General features: G+C 44.9%; 1 pseudogene; it reads left to right on the top strand.

Moving 5' to 3' along the window:
- Window positions 1-19,936, top strand: part of LOC135975143 (paired amphipathic helix protein Sin3a-like) — a 365,185-nt pseudogene extending 345,249 nt beyond the window's left edge.
- The last annotated feature ends 364 nt before the right edge of the window (window positions 19,937-20,300 follow it).

Below are 20,300 nucleotides of genomic sequence, written 5' to 3'. Positions count from 1 at the left end.
CGTTCTTCCCAACAGCCAGGATCTTTTTCTCAGCCTGACTGAAGTACCCTCCCAACCCAGTATCCAAGACCACGACCCCATGGAAGGGACCTCAGGTGAGTTTACCTTTTAAAATATAAAATTTGTTTTAAAAGCAAGGGTTTTTAATGATTACTTTGCCCTGAGGACTTGGGATGCATTCGCAGCCAGTACAGCTACTGGAAAAGTCTGTTAACGTGTCTGGGGATGGAGTGGAAATCCTCCAGGGACATCTCCATGAAGCTGTCCTGGAGATACTCCAAAAGCCTTGCCACAAGGTTTCTGGGTAATGCAGCCTTATTCCGTCCTCCATGGTAGGACACTTGACCGCGCCATGCTTGCAGCAAGTAATCTGGTATCATTGCATGACAAAGCCTGGCAGCGTATGGTCCCGGTGTTTGCTGGCATTCAAGCAACATCCGTTCTTTATCTTACTGTGTAATCCTCAGGAGAGTGATATCGCTCATGGTAACCTGGTTGAAATACGGGAATTTAATTAAGGGGACAGAGGTGGCAGTTCCTACTGGGCTGTTTGCCTGTGGCTGAAAAGAAATCCTTCCCTGCAGTTAGCCAAGTGCAGGGGGGGGGGGAAATTGGCCCAGAGATTTTCAAGTTTGGCTAGCAGGGATCTTCCCTGATACCAGCCACATGGTGGCGGGAGGGGTAAAGCGATCATCCCAGAGAATTCATGGCGGGGTGGGGGGTGTTTGGTTCCTGCAGGGATCTTCCCTGATACCAGCCACGCGGTGGGGGGAGGGATAAAGCGATCATCCAGAGAATTGGATGGGGGCGGGGGGTTAGTTTGTTTTCTGCTGCTGAATGTTAACAGGAAAACCGCAGCACTCAACGGGCTTTGCTTGGTATGTGGGAAAGGAGGGCGCAGAAGCCGAAAGACAATGGCTTACCATGGCCGCATACAAGCCGAATTCTGTTGCCCAGACCTGCGTCTGTGATCTCTAGCAGCAAAGCCACAGGCACTCAATATTAAGAGGCAAAATGCGACCTTGCACAGAAATCACATGTGCTATGTAATGTGAATAGTGTTGGTCACCGTGAAAGAGTATAAGCATTGTTCTGCAAAATGTATCTTTTAAAAAATTCTCTCCTTTTTTCCCTCCCTCCAGCAGCTGCAAATTCTTCAAGCCTCCCTCCTCCGTCCCGAATGCTATCACAGATAAGGCGTCGGAAAAAGAAGATGCAAGACGAGATGTTGGCAGAAATCATGGAATCCATCCGCAGTGACAGAGCTCATCTGAATGAGTGGAAGGACACCGTTTCAAAGTATAGGAAAGAAGACAGTGAACGTGAGGACAGGAGGGACCAACGTGAGGAGAGGAGAGACTCTCGAGATGAGAGCTGGTGGCAGGAAGATCAGAGGAGGCAGGATGCAACACTGGGGCTGCTGCGTGAGCAAACAGACATGCTCCGGCGTCTGGTGGAGCTTCAGGAACAGCAGAAGGATAACAGAGTGCCGCTACAGCCCCTGTATAACCCCCCTCCCACCTCACCATGTTCCATAGCCTGCTCACCCAGACGTGTAAGAACGCGGGGGGGGGGGGGTAGGCTCCGTACACCTTCCCATTCCACCCCAGTGGACAGCCCAAGCAAAAGGCTGTCATTTTTTTAACCTTTTTTTAGTGGCCTTTTCCTTCCCGCCGATCCTCCTCCCAAACCCCACCCAGGTTCCCTCTCTCTTTTTATAATGTATTAATAAAGAATAAATGATTTTTAAACGATAGTGACTTTATTTGGTTTTAAAGCAAGTTGGGGGAAGGGGGAGGGTGGGTTCCTTACAGAGAATGAGTCAATAAAGGGGGCGGGTTTTCATGAAGGAGAAACAAACAGATATTTCACATTGTAGCCTGGCCAGTCATGAAACTGGTTTTCAAAGCTTCTCTGATACACAGAGCTTCCTGGTGTGCTCTTCTAATCGCCCTGGTATCTGGCTGAACGTAATCAGCAGCCAGGCGATTTGCCTCAGACTCCCACCCTGCCATAAAGGTCTCGCCCTTACTTTCACAGAGACTGTGGAGCACACAGCAAGCAGAAATAACAATGGGGAGATTGGTTTGGCTGAGGTCTGAGCGAGTCAGTAACGATGGCCAGCGACCTTTTAAACGGCCAAATGCACATTCTACCACCATTCTGCACTTGATCAGCCTGTAGTTGAACAGCTCCTGACTCCTGTCCAGGCTGCCTGTGTATGACTTCATGAGCCATGGCATTAAGGGGTAGGCTGGGTCCCCAAGAATAACTATTGGCATTTCAACATCCCCAAGGGTTATTTTCTGGTCCGGAAAGTAAGTCCCTTGCTGCAGCCCTTAAAACAGAGTAGTGTTCCTGAAGACGCGAGCGTCATGAACCCTTCCCGGCCAGCCCACATTGATGTTGGTGAAACGTCCCTTGTGATCCACAAGTGCTTGCAGCACCATTGAAAAGTACCCCTTGCGGTTTATGTACTGGGTACCCTAGTGGTACCCTAGTGCTCCGGTGACAAGATAGGGATATGGGTTCCAGCTATTGCCCCACCACAGTTAGGGAATCCCATTGCAGCAAAGCCATCCACTATGGCATGCACATTTCCCAGAGTCACTACCTTTCGTAGCAGCACCTGAGTGATTGCTTTGGCTACTTGCATCACAGCAGCCCCCACAGTAGATTTGCCCACTCCTAATTGATTCCCGAGTGACCGGTAGCTGTCTGGCGTTGCAAGCTTCCACAGGGCTATCGCCACTCGCTTCCCAACTGTGAGGGCTGCTCTCATCTTGGTATTCTGGCGCTTCAGGGCAGGGGACAGCAAATCACAAAGTTCCATGACAGTGCCCTTACGCATGCGAAAGTTCCGCAGCCACTGGGAATCATCCCACACCTGCAACACTATGCGGTCCCACCAGTCTGTGCTTGTTTCCCTTGCTCAGAATTGGCGTTCCATGGATAGAACCTGCCCCATTAACAACTTGATCTCCAAAGAATCGGGGCCCGCGGTTTGAAGAATTCTGTGTCCGTGTCCATGTCCATGTTCTCATCACGCTTGTCGCTGCGCTGCCGCCGCCGCTGCCTCCTCGCCTCGTTTTTCTGGTCCTGGCTCAGCATATACCCCACAAGAACGCGCGAGGTGTTTACAATGTTCATGACTGCTGTCTTGAGCTGAGCGTGTTCCATGCTTGCCGTGGTATGGAGTCTGCAGTGTTCACCCAGGAAAAAGGCATGAAATGGTTGTCTGCCGTCCGTTGCTTTAATGCAGGGAGGGAGGGAGGGGTCAGGCTGTACCCAGAACCACCTGCGACAATGTTTTTTGTCCCATCAGGCACTGGGATCTCAACCCAGAATTCCAATGGGCAGGGGAGATTGCGGGAACTATGGGATAGCTATGGGATAGCTACCTTCAGTGCAACGCTCCAGAAATCGACGCTAGCCCCGGAACATGGATGCACACCGCTGAATTAATGTGCTTAGTGTGGCCGCATACATTCGACTTTATACAATCTGTTTCCCAAATTCGAATTATATAAATTCAGATTAATCCCGTAGTGTAGACATACCCTTATAGTTAGAAAGCTTTCCTAATATCTAATCTAAATCTCCCTTGCTGCAGATTTAGCCTATTACTACTTGTCCTGCCTTTGGTGGACATGGTTATGCTTCTACCTAAGGACTGTTCAACCTCTGTGAATAGAAGAATCAAAATCCAAGTAACTGCTTCTGATCACCAACTCCTTCCCCTCCAACCCATTGACTTTATCGTGGTCGGTAGCTTTGGCACAGCTTTCTTTCTCTTCTCTTTAGGTCATTCCAAATGAAACTGTTCAATGGCAGGTGCATAATTGATGCTTCCTTTTATTAGTACATAGAGGCTGAAATATATTTCTGTTAAAAATCTGAAGAATGACATTCACAGAGTGTTAAATGATTGACACTCCAAATGGAACTCAGCACAGCAATTATTTGCCTATGCTAAGATTTATCACTTTCTTTTGTAGTAATGCTGTCAATTGTGTACCTCCCACCCATGGAAAATCTTACTTCCTGAAGGAAGCATTTTAGTAGCCTGTAACTTCTTGTGAAAAGATGCAATACTGTATAGGAAGCAGATGAAATATAGGTAGATTAGAATAACCAGATGTGGAAATATTAAACCATTTCTCAAGTGCCTCCTGTTTTACGTGCACAGCGTAACAGAAGTATTAATTTCTTGTTTTGGTTCATTTAAATGTTAGGGTAAATGGACACTTAAAACACTGCAGCTGTGCTGATGCAGTGCTTAAGTGAAGAAACTCCTATGCCAACGGGAGAGCTTCTCCCATCAGCTTAGTTAATCCACCTCCCCAAGACGTGATAGCTGTGTCGATGGGAGAAGCTCTCCCGTTGACATGACGCTGTCTACACAGGGGATTAGGTCGATGTAACTGCATTGCTCAGTGTGGATTTTTCACACCCCTGAGCAACATAGTTACACCAATATAGGTCTGTAGTGTAGACCCGACCTTTATTTCCAGAAAGTAATATTGTACTATGGCTAACACATCTTCCCTTTCATCTGGATATTGTCTTGGAGACCACCCTGGCAACAATCAGAGTCTTAGAGGCAATCCAAAGAAACTCCTCGCTTGTCTGCTGAGGAGCAAGCCAAATTCCAGCTGGACAACACTCTGGGTGGCACGTCAGAGGTGATCCACCGCAAGGCGCTGCAGAGGATATATGCTGACAAAGCGGCCGACATCATAGACGGGCTGAGGAAAAATTCATTTGTTGCCGTTCCTATTGTGCTGAAATGGTACTTCCCAGGTTTCGGCATTATTACTTGTGTTTGAGTAAAACTCATCGTATGCTAGGCACTATCCAAACGTATAATACACACAGAGGCTCCAGTTGAGGAAAGCATACAGTCTGAGAAATGCAGATGCTTTTTATGTTCTAATAAGTGGTTGCGTTTCATAGTACCCAGCTACTATTGTGTCTAGTAAAGCCAAAACATCACTGGCCCTGCTGGCAGGATAAGGATTTTTCATTTTTCCTACCCAAGATAGGGCAGTCTTGAGTTCAAAAATCAAGCTGGGGTGGGGTTCTGTATTGTCAGTTTTGGACACAACTGAGTTTGATCCCATTATAAATCCCATCTGTGAAAGTGAAAAAGACTTTGCAGTGTAGAGTCAGTATTGGATTCAGGTTCCAACTCAAAAATTACTGTGTTCTACTGCCAGCCTCCTGATCAGAAAAAGGAAGTGAGTGCACAATATTGAGGGGGGGGGGGGGGCAGAGACCACTCTCTTGAATAATAGTTATAACGGGCAATTTCAACTCCCCACATATAAAATGTCAACCTCTGGAGAAGGTGAGGAGAAGGAGTTTTTCAATATTTTAAATGATTGCTTCTTGTAATAGCTAGTCTGTAGCTACACAAGAGGAGAGGTTATTGATTTAGCCCTGAATAACACTTAGATTCTGAATCAAGAAATAACTATGGTCAAACCATTGAGTGGTAGCGATCACAATATATAACAGTCCAGTATCCTTGGTGGAAGGGATCATACCAAAAATTAGTACTGTGATATGAGACATAGGAAAGTGGAAGCTAAGTCAAAAGTTGGACACTTTTACAATCTTTAAAGCATAGGTTCCTGATCTATAGACTACAGGTCGTCAATGTGGTCTTGAATAGAAAGAGAGGTGGTTGACAGAATCTTCTTATACAGCCTCAATCTCTGCTATGAATTGAAGCAAATATGCCATTACTGTATATTGAAAAACTAACAAATCCCCCACCTAGCTGGAATTCTGTGTTGTGGTCACCCTATCTCAAGAAGGACATCTCAGTAATAAAGGACTCAGAAATGAGCATGGGGGGGGGAAGATGAGGCATGGGAAGACTGTGAGAAGTGATTGATGGTAATGAGACTGTTTAGGTTTGAGAGATAGTGGTATCAGAGGCATTTTTACAGAGGTATACAAAATCTGATTGCTGCTGCTATTTACCTTTTCATATACGGACAAGGGGATATGAAAATGTGAAAATGAAAGGCAGGAAATGTAAAATTGATGAAAGGAAGTTCTCTTCTCTAGTACCATCTGTGTAGGACTTTTTCTCTTGTGTCTTAGAACCTTAGCACAAGACTTTCCGAACTTCCTTAGCTCTTCCTTTTTTTACCCTTGAGGGCAGCCATGGTAGAGTGGAGTAAGAGCCAAACACCCTAGTGGTCACCACGTGTCACTCTTGAGTTTAAGTGCTGTCTTCCACCCAGTTCCTTGTTGAGCATGGTCAGTGAGCTGTAAAAAGAAGGTGGAAATTGAACTACAGTATTCAAAGAATGTGCGGAATGTGCCCCTACTAAACCGGCTGAAGGGGATAGTCCATAAATGAATGGAAACTAACCTTTGTGTTCTTTATAGCTTCTCTGTCCTCCTGGCTGGTTCTGGATTTACACAGCAAGAGGCTACAACAGCATTTTGATGGAACCGTGTCATCATACTTTTCCACTTTCCCGATACATCTCTAACAATGTAGAACAAAGGATAATTAGAAATGAAAGTAATTCCCTTTAGCATTGTAGTTGCAGATTGTCAGATCTTTATTATGGTGGCTCCCTAATGTCCCCGTCAGAATTGGGGCCCCGTTATACAAATGCAGAAAGAGAACTCATGTCCGGAAGGACTTGCTTTTATGTTGCATCACGTTGAGGACGTCTGCAGTCTCTAGCAGGTTCTCTACTGAGGCAGGGCAGAATGTGAGAACTAGACGTAAAGAAATGAGAGATGAAAGGAGAGGGGTAAGACTATGAGAAGGTGCTCTTAGACACCAGGGTATGGACATGGTATGAAAACTAGATTAGAGGAGGGATATAGGTTTGCGAAGGGACTGCCAAGTAATAGGTACTACTGGGATCTGTGTGCTTCTAGACTCCTGGAATGTTCAGCAATTATATCTCTGCAAAGTTCCCATGTCTCATCAAAAGTATCTAGGCTGCCTAGATGTAAATTGTGATTCCTTAATCCTCAGTGGAGAAAGAGCTGTTTTTTCCATTATGTCAAGATGTGAGAGGTCGAGGGTTGTCTGATTCCCAACTTGTGGTGTTTTTCCTTTAAACATGATCAAGTTGGTTACTCTTTGTGAAGTGACAGAATGGACTTCTTTCTTCTAGGCTAGGTATAAGCTGGCTGAGAGGTTCAGAGTTTTGTGTATGCCTGTGTTGCATGGGGTGAAAAGAATATCTAGTTACAGAACCATAACAAGTATCAGAGAAGTTTGAGAGCTCTGAAATGTCTGGCAAGTGGTTAAATTCATGTATTAAATTATGGGATGTTACAGATACCGGGGACTCTTCGGGGCAGCTGGTTACAACAGTTGAGATTTCTGTTATTTGTAACTTCTCACAAAGCAGAATTCTGGGATATTGACAATGAACCCAGACCCAGTCTTGGGACTCTGTAGGAGGTATACGGGGGAAAAAAATAATTTGGTTTATGTTCTGTTGAATGCCCTCATCATCACCCTGGTTAGTGGGGTATAGCCATGCATTTGTGGCCTATTTAACCTCCTGTAAAATAACATAGCCACAAAACCAATCTAAAGATTCATGGCCATTCCTGGAGAATTTTGCTATGCACGTTGTACCACATTTGAAGTCCTTCTGAAACTTTCTGCTGTTTCAGTGGGCAATGGGCACTGAGCAGAAGCCTTACTGCCTCCAGCTTGTCTGGTCTAGGTTTTTATCCTGCACCCATCAATGTGGTATCTTAGCATCTCTTAGCTTCTGTTTTGTTTTTTGTTGCTGCTAAGGTTAAAGATGAAAGAGGAATAGTGGCGAGAAGCCCAGAGAGGATTCAACAAGGTCTGGAGGGAGCAGAATGAGAAATATTACCTGAAATCCCTGGATCACCAGGGCATCAGCTTCAAACAGAATGACACCAAGGCCCTGTATGCAATATGTGTAGGCCCTTGACACCAGAACTTGGGTTGTTGTGATGGATAATGTGAACTCTGGCCCTTCCCCCATAGGGTTTGGGGTTGTAATGAAAGAGGAAATCCAGTTCACTGGCAGTGCTTTGTACAAGGGTCTTAAAGACGTGGTAAGTTGCATATGTGAGACTCACCCATGCTCTGTGTATTTTGTCTTCCTCCCTCAGAGGCAAGAGCAGGCATCAGAAGATAATGCTGGAGTACCCATAGGCCCACACCTGTCACTAGCCTATGAGGACAGGCAAATCCTGGAGGATGCTGCTTCTCTTTATCATCCACCACGTGAAACAGCAGACAGGAATTCAGAAAGAGGACAAGTACAAAATCAAGCAGATCATGTACCACTTCATTCCGGACATGCTGTTTGCTGGGTGGTGCGAGCTCTCAGACGTGGAGGAGGAAATGGATGTGGATGAAGCCACTGGGGCTGGGAAAAAGCACAACGGAGTTGGGGGCAGCCTCCCTAAAGCCAAGCTGCTGTTCAGCAACACAGCGGCCCAGAAGCTACCTGCGGGAGGGGCGGAGGGGGGATGAAGTGTACAACCTCTTCTATGTCAACAACAACTGGTACATCTTCATGCGGCTTCACCAAATCCTATGCTTGCTGCTGCTGAGGATTTGCACCCAGGCTGAGCGGCAAATCGAAGAGGAGAACCGGGAAAGGGAATGGGAGCGGGAAGTGCTAGGCATAAAATGAGACAAGAATGACAGCCCAGTGTGTGGATCTGGTACTTGATCTGTTTCCTGGTGTCTTGAGGAATCTGTGTTCCTCCCTCTCACCTGCCTTTAGGTCTTGTCTCTGTAAAATCCGGTACCTGCATTTTGGTAGTTTCCAAAATGTGAAATAGAAGGATGCTGGTGGGCACTGAATGTAGCACAGCATGTTATCAAGGAAGAGATCTCTAGACCTGACCCTGGGGCTTGGAACATCCTACTTCATGGGGCTGTGGGGGAGAGGTGTGGTATTTTGTATTGCTTTAACACTCCTTGCCAGATGAATTTCTTAATTTTGGGTTGCGCTATTTTTCTACCTCATGAATTTACAAGTTGGATAAAAATCTTCTCTTGCCCCAAGCTTGTTATAAAATATCTCAATGGAGGAGTCAGCCCCTGGCAATTGACAAAGCAGTCAGTTTTGGCTCTGGTATTAAAAAGTGTGTCTCCTTTTAAACTGGTGTTCAAATGATTTACCGACTAAAGAAAGCAGGGCAGGCCAAACCCAAGTAAGTCCAGGCAGTCCTATGTAGACCAGTAAAGAGCCTCCTTGATCTTCCATTTTCTGTTACAATGTTCTTGTAATCTGAGTGGTCTCAGCAAAATATATGTATTTACAATTCTCCAAGGGCTGGTTTCCTTAGTGGTGATAATGCTACAGTACTAAACTGCCTATGGCTGCCTGTTTCCGGCCAGCTAAAACCAGAGTAAAGTAGCTAATTTGGATTGAAGCAAAGGAGGAAGTGTGGACAGTCTTTGTTGGCCTTGAGGGAGGCAGAGGTGTTTGAACCTATAACAATTAAAAACAAACAGAAAACACAGAGAACTTTTCAAATTCCCTTTAAATTGGCATTGTTCCTTAACCAGTATTTTTTAAAACTTTATTTTCATCTTCCCTTGCTGCCTATACCGCAGTGATGAGTGTTAGTTCAAAACTGGGTGTACCCTGAATGGCTTTTTTCATTTTCCTCCCCTTTTTACTATGTTTCTGCTGCAGCCCACAAAACCTTTTAGAAGCTACATTAGCACATTCAGCTTGGAAAGGCGGTAACTGTCTGTGTAGCTTGCTCTGGATAAGGTGCTGGAGAAACAGGAGACCTGGGTTCTAGTTCGAGCTCTGCTACTTAGTTACTAGGTGACCTCAGGCAAGTTGCTTCCCCCAACCCCCTTGGTCTCTGTTTTACATTCTTCAAGGCGGGGCCTAGTTGGTTGTGTGTCTGAATGGTGGCAAGCACAGAGGGGTCGCAGATATAGTTTGGGACCTCTGGGTGCTATGCGTATATTTCATAAGAGCCTTAGGACATATCTGCGTTCATATCTTTTTGGTGAGGTCTCTGCTTTAATGGTGTGCATAATGTTGTTTTGGTAGCAAGAACCTCTTTAGTTCTCTTTAGTTCTAAGAATTTTACCACCTCTGCCCTCCTCCGTGAGGCCTCTGACGGGTTACAGACCTGGCATTAATTTAAAAAGCTCTCATTTAAAGTCTTACAACGTTGTTCCTCATTTTATTGACCATTCTGGTAATTCATCAATTTGTCTGAGACCTTCAACATGTGGCCCTTTTGCTCCCAGAACTCAGAGTGGGCCTGTAGGAACTGCCTTTGAGGGGTGTTACAATGTAGTTCATGTTACACCTTCTCTTCCTCTAGTGGATATTGATGTGGAGGATTACTACCCAGCTTTCAGAGGGGTAGCCGTGTTAGTCTGTATCAGTAAAAACAACAAGGAGTCCTTGTGGCACCTTAGAGACTAACACATTTATTTGGGCATAAGCTTTTGTGGGCTATAACCCACTTCATCAGATGCATGGAGTGGAAAATACAGTAAACAGGTATAAATATACAGCACATGAAAAGATGGGAGTTGCCTTACTAAGTGCAGACTGTCCTCCACTATCCAAGAGATGCCTAGTATCAGGTGGGACCACATTTGAAGTGTCCTCTTGCTCTTAGAAAACCTGAAGCATTTGTAAACACAAGGACCAAAACTGTAAGGACTCTTGGAAAAGGTTCTGTATTTCTTTTGAATAACAACTTCCTTCTGGATTTCACACACGCTGGCTGGCTCTTGAAGCTGGTATATTTGTGGCTTTTAGCTGCTTGTTGTCACTTGAACTCTGTAAGCCCAAGTGTCGACTCTCACATGCTGGCTACCTCGATGATCCAATTTCTATGGAGAATTGTTAAGCACAAATTAGAGTATAAAGACAGGGCTAAAAACAAGTTCTTAATTTCAGTTTTGACAGGAAATCGGCAGTCAACCGGCTCTTTATTTAAATTTGGGAATATAATTAATAATTAGAATTTGATTTAATTATTTTTAATTTCCCCTCCAGAAACAACCAACTAATCAACCTTTGGATTTGGTGTAGCGATTCCATGGCAAGAGAACTGCCTAACAAGCCCTTCCCGCGTACCTCGATGGTCTAAATCTTTGCCAGCTGTCAGGCATTTCCTTCATAATGCTCACTTAAAGGTTATTAATTCATAGTTACTTTGTATGTGTAACTGTATTTTGCCAGCATCATTATTTATTTTAAAGGACACAATGTTTTCCAATGGGTGTAGTAGTAATTCACAGTAGAAGAGGCTACTATGTTCATAACCTAAATAATTGTTTTTTAGTTTTAATACTTAGATGGCTAGATTTTTTTTTTTTTTTTTTTTTTTTTTGCTGTGGTTTGACCAGACAGAGGTTTGAAGCAGGAATTTTGAAGGGTATGTTCATTTCTAATCTGCATTGATGGACATATTCTTAGCTGGTTCTGAGACTTGCGTGGTGCATAGTGGAGAAGAACTGGAAATCTGACCAATGCTGCCACAGCGTATATGTATGCAGGGAAGATAAAATAGTTTCTCATCAATTATAGCTTTTGACATAAGTGTTTGCATGCAAACATGTAAGTCTAGAAGTGCAGGCAAATGATGAAGGCTCAGCCTGGCTTGTTTTGATTAATGTCAAACTCTGCTTGTTGCCACATGGAGAAGTTTATTTTGGAGATTTTCTTAGTGTTCTCTTTTGTCTACGGCCTGACTGCAGAAGGCAGGTTGTCCATAGTGCACACTAGTGCAAAGCCCTCTGACTGACTTGGGTTGGGGAAAGGGGGCTACTGCAGTATACAGTGTACCAAGTCCAGAGGCATTTAAAACCACTTCACTAACTCCTCTTCTCTGTGTCCTTCCTGCTCCCAGCTTCAGCACACAGTGAGCGATGAGATCTGCATGCAGGTGACAGAGCTTTACCTGTTGGAGAATAGCAACGGAGCTACCGGAGGCCTGCTGTCCTCACAGTCATCTCGGGCCCTTGTGGAGGCCACGTACCAGCGCAAAGCTGAGCAGCTCATGTCAGACGAGAACTGTTTCAAGGTAAAAACCATATCTGCCTGCAGTGACGCTTGGAGGAGGACTCCTGGAGGAGCTTGCTGAGAGAGGAGGGGAAGTACGAAGACTCGCTGAGAAAGGAGAATGGGCTCAGCTTTTCATTTTACGTAACTATCCAAATATCCCAAGGACCTCTGGACACCTGTGTGCTCCGCAGCTGTCATAGAGCTTGAGAGGGTGACCTGATTGTGCATTCTAGCCTGGTGGAGCTGCCGAGTACCTGCTCTGTGACTGTCGGTCTTAATATAGCCCTTGGCGGGGCTTGCATCAATCCAGACAGGAACTGTAGAACGAACAGGAAAAACAGAAGAATATTTCTATAAAGAGTTCCTCGGAAATGGGACATTTGCAAGGAAGATGGAAAAATACGTATCCTGAAGGAAAGCTGGGATTTGTTCCTGTATTTCTCAGTGTACCCAAAGCTAGAGTAATACTGTATTGAGTGATTGCTGTCACTAGGCTTTTAATCTCTGTCTCTCCCTCCCTCCTGTGGGGTGGGTCACTGACGCTTTCCACCTTTTTCTCCATCTCATCCATTGTAGACTGTAACGGTCTCTTACTAATATTTGTCACCTATGCGTTAAATAAACCTGACTCTCAGTTCAAATCAAATTCATACTTCTCGTTGCTGTGAAATCAGAAGTGGCCAGGCCCATCTTGAACTAGTGAAATTCATTGATAATGGCTTTGATATTTATAGGGCGTCTCTGTGTTCCTGATGAGAGTCTCAAAATAAGCAGGGAAGCAAAGAATTGAAACTGCACAAATTGATCAGAAAACAGCATGCTGCTAAAAGGAGTCCAGCTCCTTGCTTTGCCTTTATAACCATCCCAATTTTGAGCAAACTCTGTGGGTAACAGAGAAATTTTTTCTGATCGTTAATAAAATACCAACTGTTCACTGCAGCAATTCATGCTTTTTTCTTCCACCTCTCTTTAAGTATGTCATGGTTCTCTATCCAGGAATTCTCTTCTGCCCATATATGTAGAATAATTTCTTTCTCCTTTTACCCTCTGTTAGATTAGCTCCTTAGTGATCTAGAACTTTCCACTCATTGTCAAAACTCCTTCTGTGTTCAGATTGTGTAACTGGGGCTAGTATCCTACCGTTGCATAAAGTTTATTGGATTTATTTTTCTGAATAATTGGTTACTAAGTCTCCTTCCGCATTCTGCTTTGTAGCTGATGTTCATTCAGAGCAGAGGCCAGGTCCAATTAACCATCGAGCTGCTGGACACCGAAGAGGAGAACTCGGATGACTCTGTAGAGGCAGAGGTAAGAGCCGATTGTCCTTGGAGTTCAGCTGCAGCTATTAAGCATGTAAAGTTTAAATGGGGGTATAACTGGATGAAGATGGCAGAGCTGTCAGTGTTTCAGATGCTATAGTTTATGACCTGCTTCTAGTCCTACAGGACACATTCATTCTGTGACACAGTGCACTCAGTGAATTGGGTTGAACAAGCCTTGTTGGCATCTCTTATTAAGAATTTCAAAAACCAGACAGTGCAGGTGCATATAGGGGGAGGGATAGCTCAGTGGTTTGAGCATTGGCCTGCTAAACCCAGAGTTGTGAGATCAATCCTTGAGGGGGCCACTTAAGGATCTGGGGCAACAATCAGTACTTGGTCCTGCTAGTGAAGGCAGGGGGCTAGACTGGATGACCTTTCAGGGTCCCTTCCAGTTCTATGATATAGGTATATCCATCCATGGGGGGAGAGTGAATGGGACCTGTGTGAAATATATGGAGTCTCCAAAGGTTGCTTTTCTTTCATCCACTTCCAACCAAACCCCTTCAGAGTTGGGTTTGAATTGTTTGATTTGGCAGATGTTGGTTAACCCCTTGTGTTCTGTGCCCAATTTCAGCGTTGGTCAGACTACGTAGAGTGGTACGTCAACTCTGATTCTGCCTCTCCCGAACTTTCGGGAACACCTGGCCCAGAAGCCGGTTTTCCTACCAAGGTGAGTGAACAAGCTGTGGCTGTGAAAAGTGACACACAGACCACAAGTACCCATGTCAGCAGAGGGAGAAAATCTTACTCTGTCACAGTGTTGGCTATTGCAGTCTCTTGTTTGTTTTTAGTACTCTGCCACTTTAGAAGACATTAACCTGGGAGTAGCATATAGAGACACAGTGCTGCTGTTTATTCCAAGAGCCCACCCTGGGCTCCTGCTCTCCAGTGACTGAGAGAGAGCATAGTCCACAGGCTGCAGAGAGGTCAGGGTTTGGGGAGTCACCAGCCCCGTTTTTTTTTTTGGCAATCCTGCCTTTGCTTACAATAGCCCTCTAGCTGAGTGCAGAAGGTGCTGAGTCAGTGCTTTTCGCTAGCAGGAAGTTGGTTGCAAAACAGCTTTGAAAGGCCCTCACTCTCTGTAAACAGCTGAGATCAGTGGGTTGGCTTATGGTAGACACATGAGCCTAACCGACTTTAATTTGTGACCATTCCACTCTGAGCAATACTTTGGGTTCCGAAGGGCTGGCCTGGAGCCACCAGATATGCCCAGCCTAGTGGACAGAGGATGGGATTCTTTGGTTTACAGGAACCTGAGGCGGATCCGTAAGTGTCAGCATGGTCGGGAGCAGCAGGAGAAGGAAGGGAAGTAGGGAAACAGTAAGAAGTCCATGGAGAATGTGGAGAGCTTGGACAAGCTGGAGTGTAAATTCAAACTGAACTCCTATAAGATGGTGCACGTCAGGGTTCGGTAACCTCTGGCACACGGCTCGCCGGGGTAAGCACCTTGGGGCCGGGCCAGTTTGTTTACCTGCTGCGTCGGCAGGTTTGGCCGATGGCGGCTCTCGCTGGCCGCGGTTCGCCGCTCCAGGCCAATGGGGGCAGCGGGAAGCCGGGGCCAGCACATACCTTGGCCCGTGCCACTTCCCACAGCCCCCATTGTCCTGGGACGGCGAACCACGGCCAGTGGGAGCCGCGATCCGCCGAACCTGCCGACGCAGCAGGTAAACAAACTGGCCCGGCCGCCAGGGTGCTTACCCTGGCGAGCCGCGTGCCAGAGATTGCCGACCCCTGGTGTACATGATCAAATCGGAGGATTACATGTACAGGAGGACTGCTCTGCTGCGTGCTCAGCAGGTAGGAGTTGAGTGAAAGGAATGGGATGAGCAGCTGGTGTTTCCCTGAACCTCTTGCTCCCAAAGGGCATCTGGGGAGAGTCAGATAAAGTGTCCGGGGTGGGGGGGAGGGGTTGTTCTCCTGTAACATTTAGTAGTCTTCATATTGCTTTGAGGACTGGACACGACATAGTTTAGTCCACTGGACGCTGTAAACTTCCTCTGAATGTTCCTGAGATGTAACCCTTCCTTTCCTCCCCCTCCATTTCCCAAACTCTCCTGTTAGAGTAGACAGCTCTTAGCATCCTTTTACTCGTAGGTTTCTTGCCTAGGGGCACCTCACATTGGTTGCTAATCCCCCTTGTTAGGGTGGGCCTAAAAAAGGGGATAGCAAAGAACTGAAATGCTGAAAAACTGACCCGTGTTCTGACATAGCCCTCGAAGCTCATCTCATCAAGGAGCTGTGCCTCGACCCTGCAGTCACTGAGAATGGGAGTCTAGGGTTGCTCCCGGGCAGCGGAGCACTGCAAACGAATAGACCAGCTGCTTGAAAGTGCTGGGTGTGGGACTAGGATAGCCGCAGTGATGTCATAATTACAGAAAGGTCCAAGGTGGATAAAAATTGGAAGACTTTTTTAAAAATTAAATAAAATTCCTTTTTAAAATTTTTTGTTACTTATAAGTTTTTCTTTTTTAAAAATGAGCCAGTTTAAAAAGAAATCAGAATTTAATACAAAATATGTTGAGGCCTAAACTTAGAAGATTATAATAAGAGAAATAAATATGCTGAATCCATGACCCTCTCTTAAAAAACAAAAACCAAAACCACCATTTTCTAACATACTAAAAGTGTTTGGTTAATAAGAATCTGAAAATATAGTTATGGTGTACACTTCTAGGTAGCAAACAGATGTACCAAATCTACTGTAAAGTGTCTATTTAGTTGTAAGTCAAGGTGTTTTAATGGGTATATCAACTAATGAGTGCATCTTTCTTTAGAAAACAGCTGAAATACAAATGCTGATTTAAATCAGTCCACCCTGGAAATGTCACAATGCATATTTTCCCAGGACTCAGAAGTTCAGGTTCTAACAGAATAGCACAGCTATGGGAATATGTGTAGTAATTACTGGGACTGACTACTGTAATTAAGTCAGTCTTAAACTTAACTAACTCTTACTCATAACTCAGATTCCTTTTTGGTTTGAAATTTCTTAGGCTCTGTTTCGGTCCAAAAATAACTTTATTTTAGTGGGGGTGCCGTGTGCATGCGCGCATGTGCTGTGAGAGGTTGGGAACAAATATATCCGTCTCAGCACTCCCCTCTTCTATTCCAGCTGGAATTCTTGCACGCACGTGAGACTGTTTCCGTATTGTTTTGTATAAACCCCTGCATTGAAGGCTGAACACAGTCTTGCATCACCTGACACTGCCATTAATCAGGGAAAAGATATGAGAAGCTTAGCATTATTGCAGCGTTAGGGTTCTAATCAAGCAGTCAAGTCAGGAACTTCTGGAAATTACTTTTGTTGGGTGTTTAAATCTGCTCTGGTGCACATGTATGTTTTGTGTGTCCCTGTTTTGATTATTAGCAGAGTGTTGAATCCATTTCATACAATATACAGGATATACACTGTGGCAGAGTTAACATTCTGGTTCAGAGTTCAACAAACCTTTGATGATTTTTGACTTTGATGACTTCTGAGCACTTGATTTCACGGACTTAATTTTCATTAACACTAGGCTTTTGGGGATTTCCAGTTGGGAATAAGGATGGCTGTGCCTACTTGTTCATACACTGCCTCGAATTTACTGATGCTTTCCCTTGATCAGTCGGCAAGGGTCAGTGTTTGTATTCCCAGTTCCCCAGCAGTGCTAAACATCTCAAATCTGTTGGCCTAGGGAAGTGGATTTGTTTTCGCTTTTTAAGTGTTTCGTGATCTTTTGTCTCTCCCGTTTCTGTAGTCCCATGTTCGTGATCTTTTGTCTCTCCCGTTTCTGTAGTCCCATGAAAGAGTGAGCAAGCGGCTGCACCAGCGATTCCAAGCCTGGGTGGACAAATGGACCAAGGAGCATGTGACCCGTGAAATGGCAGCTGAGACAAACAAGTGGCTAATGGGAGAAGGGTTGGAGGGTTTGGTGCCCTGTACCACTACCTGTGATACAGAGACCCTGCACTTTGTGAGCATTAACAAGTACCGTGTCAAATACGGCACAATATTCAAGACACCGTAAAGTCCCTGAGTGAGGGAAGATCACGTGGTGTGTGTATGTGTGTGCGTATCCAGGAAACGAGGAAGATGCCTTTCTCCCCTCACTGTGTATCTCCGTAACATGGCCAGTTGACTAGTGCACAGCTGGTACATCCTGTCACCAGCGGGATTCGGTTTAGGAAAACGGATCTCTACAACCCTAAGCTGGAACTCTTGCCAACAGTCCTCTGACTTCAGCGTGCACTGTGGAGGGAAGGATCCTTTTCAGAACTGAGTGATCCTAGAGAAATGCAGCTAGCTCATATGCACCAGCACTTCTGAGACTAACTCCTCAATGGCCTGAACTTCAAGGGAAGAGAACTGGATGTTGCATACATCCTGACCGGAGTGGTGCATTTAAAGTTACATGCTCAGATATGTCGTGAAACCAGAGGTGCCTATCACAACTGGACTCTCAGCAGAAACAACACAATTTTAACATGTTCCCCTTCCTTTCTTGTAAATAAATGTATATATTGTCAATTTTTTCCCTTTTTTTATTAAAGGAAATATGCTTGATGTGCTAGTATAACTGTACCAGCTTCTTGTGTACCATAGTACCAGGTGGCTTGAGAGTTAGTACCAACAAACAGACCTATGGAGACATTTATTACACTTTTTACCAAAGGGAGTTATCGTTGTAGTGCTTTTGTGTGGAAATTGTTCTCTCCTTTCTTTTGTAAAGAAAAATACATCTTGGTTCTTATTGAGGAAGACACTCGCTCACCCACGGCCCTGTTCCTGTTCTGAAAGGCACCATGCAGTTTGCAGTGCGGAGAGGGGACATTTGACCATTTTGTTATTGGCTTCATAATCTGAAGTGTTGCTGAGCTACCTAGCTGGGGTTGATTGTGCTTATGTATTTTCTCTCTCAGTATTGGAGAAAACATCCTAAGTACCAAACCAGTATTTCATTAGAGCTGCTTTGTGTCTATGTCTGTGCGTGTGTGTGAGAGAGAGAAGGGCAAGGCGGGTAGGCAGTGTGATGCATTTCACTAGTGAAATCCACAAATGGGATATATATATATTTTAAGCATAGAAGTTTAGTGCTGGCAGATATTTAAGCATTGGAAGATTTTGGTTTTCAGACAAGTTGGCATGGACCTCGTAAGCTACGACAGACCCAACTGCACTGTCTCTCCTCAAAGGAGGCATCCTTTCCTTGCACAAAACAATGCTGCCAGTTGTGCCCGAACAGCTTCCGTGTCCCAGCTGGAGAGCTGTGAATGCAGCTTTCCTGTTTTTCAAAGTCCACTTCTGAAATCTGTCCCAGGGATTTCAAGACAGCTGGTTGTCCCCTCAGAACTGAGTTCTCTTCCCTTCCCCGGCAGAGAGATGGAGAAATTGGGGAGAGAGGGTCGGGGGAAGGCAATGGCTCCAGCCTTTGTGCAGCTGGGAGAGCAGAGTGGTGAAAATGCATGGCCTATAAGGGTCACTAGTCATTGGCAGCCAATGTACAGAGAGTAATTCCAGCCATTGTGATGAATGGGAGCCTCCTATGGAAAGAGGAAAAGAGAGTAAAGAGCCCACGGGGGAGTTTTCAGAGTTTGCCAGCAATAAGTTACCTGTCCCGTTTCTCCTCCTTTTGCTGTGTTCAGACAGGAAAGGGGTTTTATTGTGTCCTCTTCCATTTCAAAGGTTTTACACACGCTCCCCTGTGCCTCACCCCACCCTCAGGTGTTTCTTTTTAATATATGTTAAAGCTGATCTGGAAGTGGAAGTCAGGATGATTTAGACTTTACCAGCTTGGAAGTAACAGCTGCTGCTGCTTTGTGGGTGTTTTGTCCAAGAGTCTGTGCTTGCATGTTATTTAAGCGGAATGGGATTAACATGGCGGGATTCCTGCTGTTCAAGGTACCCAGGAAAAAAACCCAATAAAACACAAGGCAATCTCCTCCTGCAGCAGAGTTTTCACCTACAGGTTGTGGAAGCAGAGAAAGAACTGACAGAAAGGAACTGCAATGCATGACAGCTCGTTAGCAAGAGTCAGGCTAACTGTAACCCTAATAACGCGAAATTTGTAGAAGCAAGGATTGTGTGAGGCGGGTGGGAAAGAACTGTGTGTGAAGTCGTTGTGACCTTGTATAGATAAGGTATAGAAAATATTGTATGTTGGCTAGAGTCAAAACAAGTGAGGAAATAAGATATCAAGATGGCCTATGTATAAACAAAATGCAGCTGTCCCTCATTAGTTCTGTAATGAAAGGTATAAATGCTTGCTGTAATTAGTTACCTGAGAGAGATCTGCTTAGCTCTCTCCCTCTGCACCATTGTGAGAGTTAATAAAGCATCTGACTTGCTGTACCTAAACAAAAGAATGAGAACTCTGTTTTTCTCCGGCAAGCTTTCATCCCTCCCGATGTCTGACTTCTGAGCTCCATGCTCTGATCCCTGCCTGTACAGTAGCAAGATTTCTTTTTACTTTAAATTGCTTTTTGTATTCTGTAATGTGATCCTTGGCCACCTATCCATGTGATGATTTCTATACAAATGTAAACTTGACTGTAGTGCAGTATTTCCATTAAAATATCAGGGCTAATCATTGTGTACAGATTTTTCTTCCTTCTTGATCATACACAATGAGATTTTGACACACACTCTCCTGGGGAAAGGGAGGAAGATGCATCTGATGGAATCACTCCTTTAATAAAAACAGAAGTAGAGGTGGTGGGAGAAGATAGTAGTAGACCTGAAAGTTTGATCTCTGTTTAGGACCCTCACAAATGACCAATGTTTGACTTACCCTAGCAGATAAATGTAAGGGTATCGCCTCTGGATTCCAGATACTAATTTGTAATCAATTCCCCGTTCCTGTTCAGAGGTTATACACTATTTTTATTTTGTAGCAGTTGCAACATTCTGTGGTGGTCGAGAGCTAATAATTAGCCACCTCTTCCACTGGAGTTGGGAGGTTGCCCC

Source organism: Chrysemys picta, chromosome 13 (assembly GCF_011386835.1).
Source record: "Chrysemys picta bellii isolate R12L10 chromosome 13, ASM1138683v2, whole genome shotgun sequence".
Classification (NCBI taxonomy): Eukaryota; Metazoa; Chordata; order Testudines; family Emydidae; genus Chrysemys; species Chrysemys picta.
The sequence above is the reverse complement of the archived record's forward strand: the minus strand, read 5'-3'. Positions and strand labels throughout refer to the sequence as shown.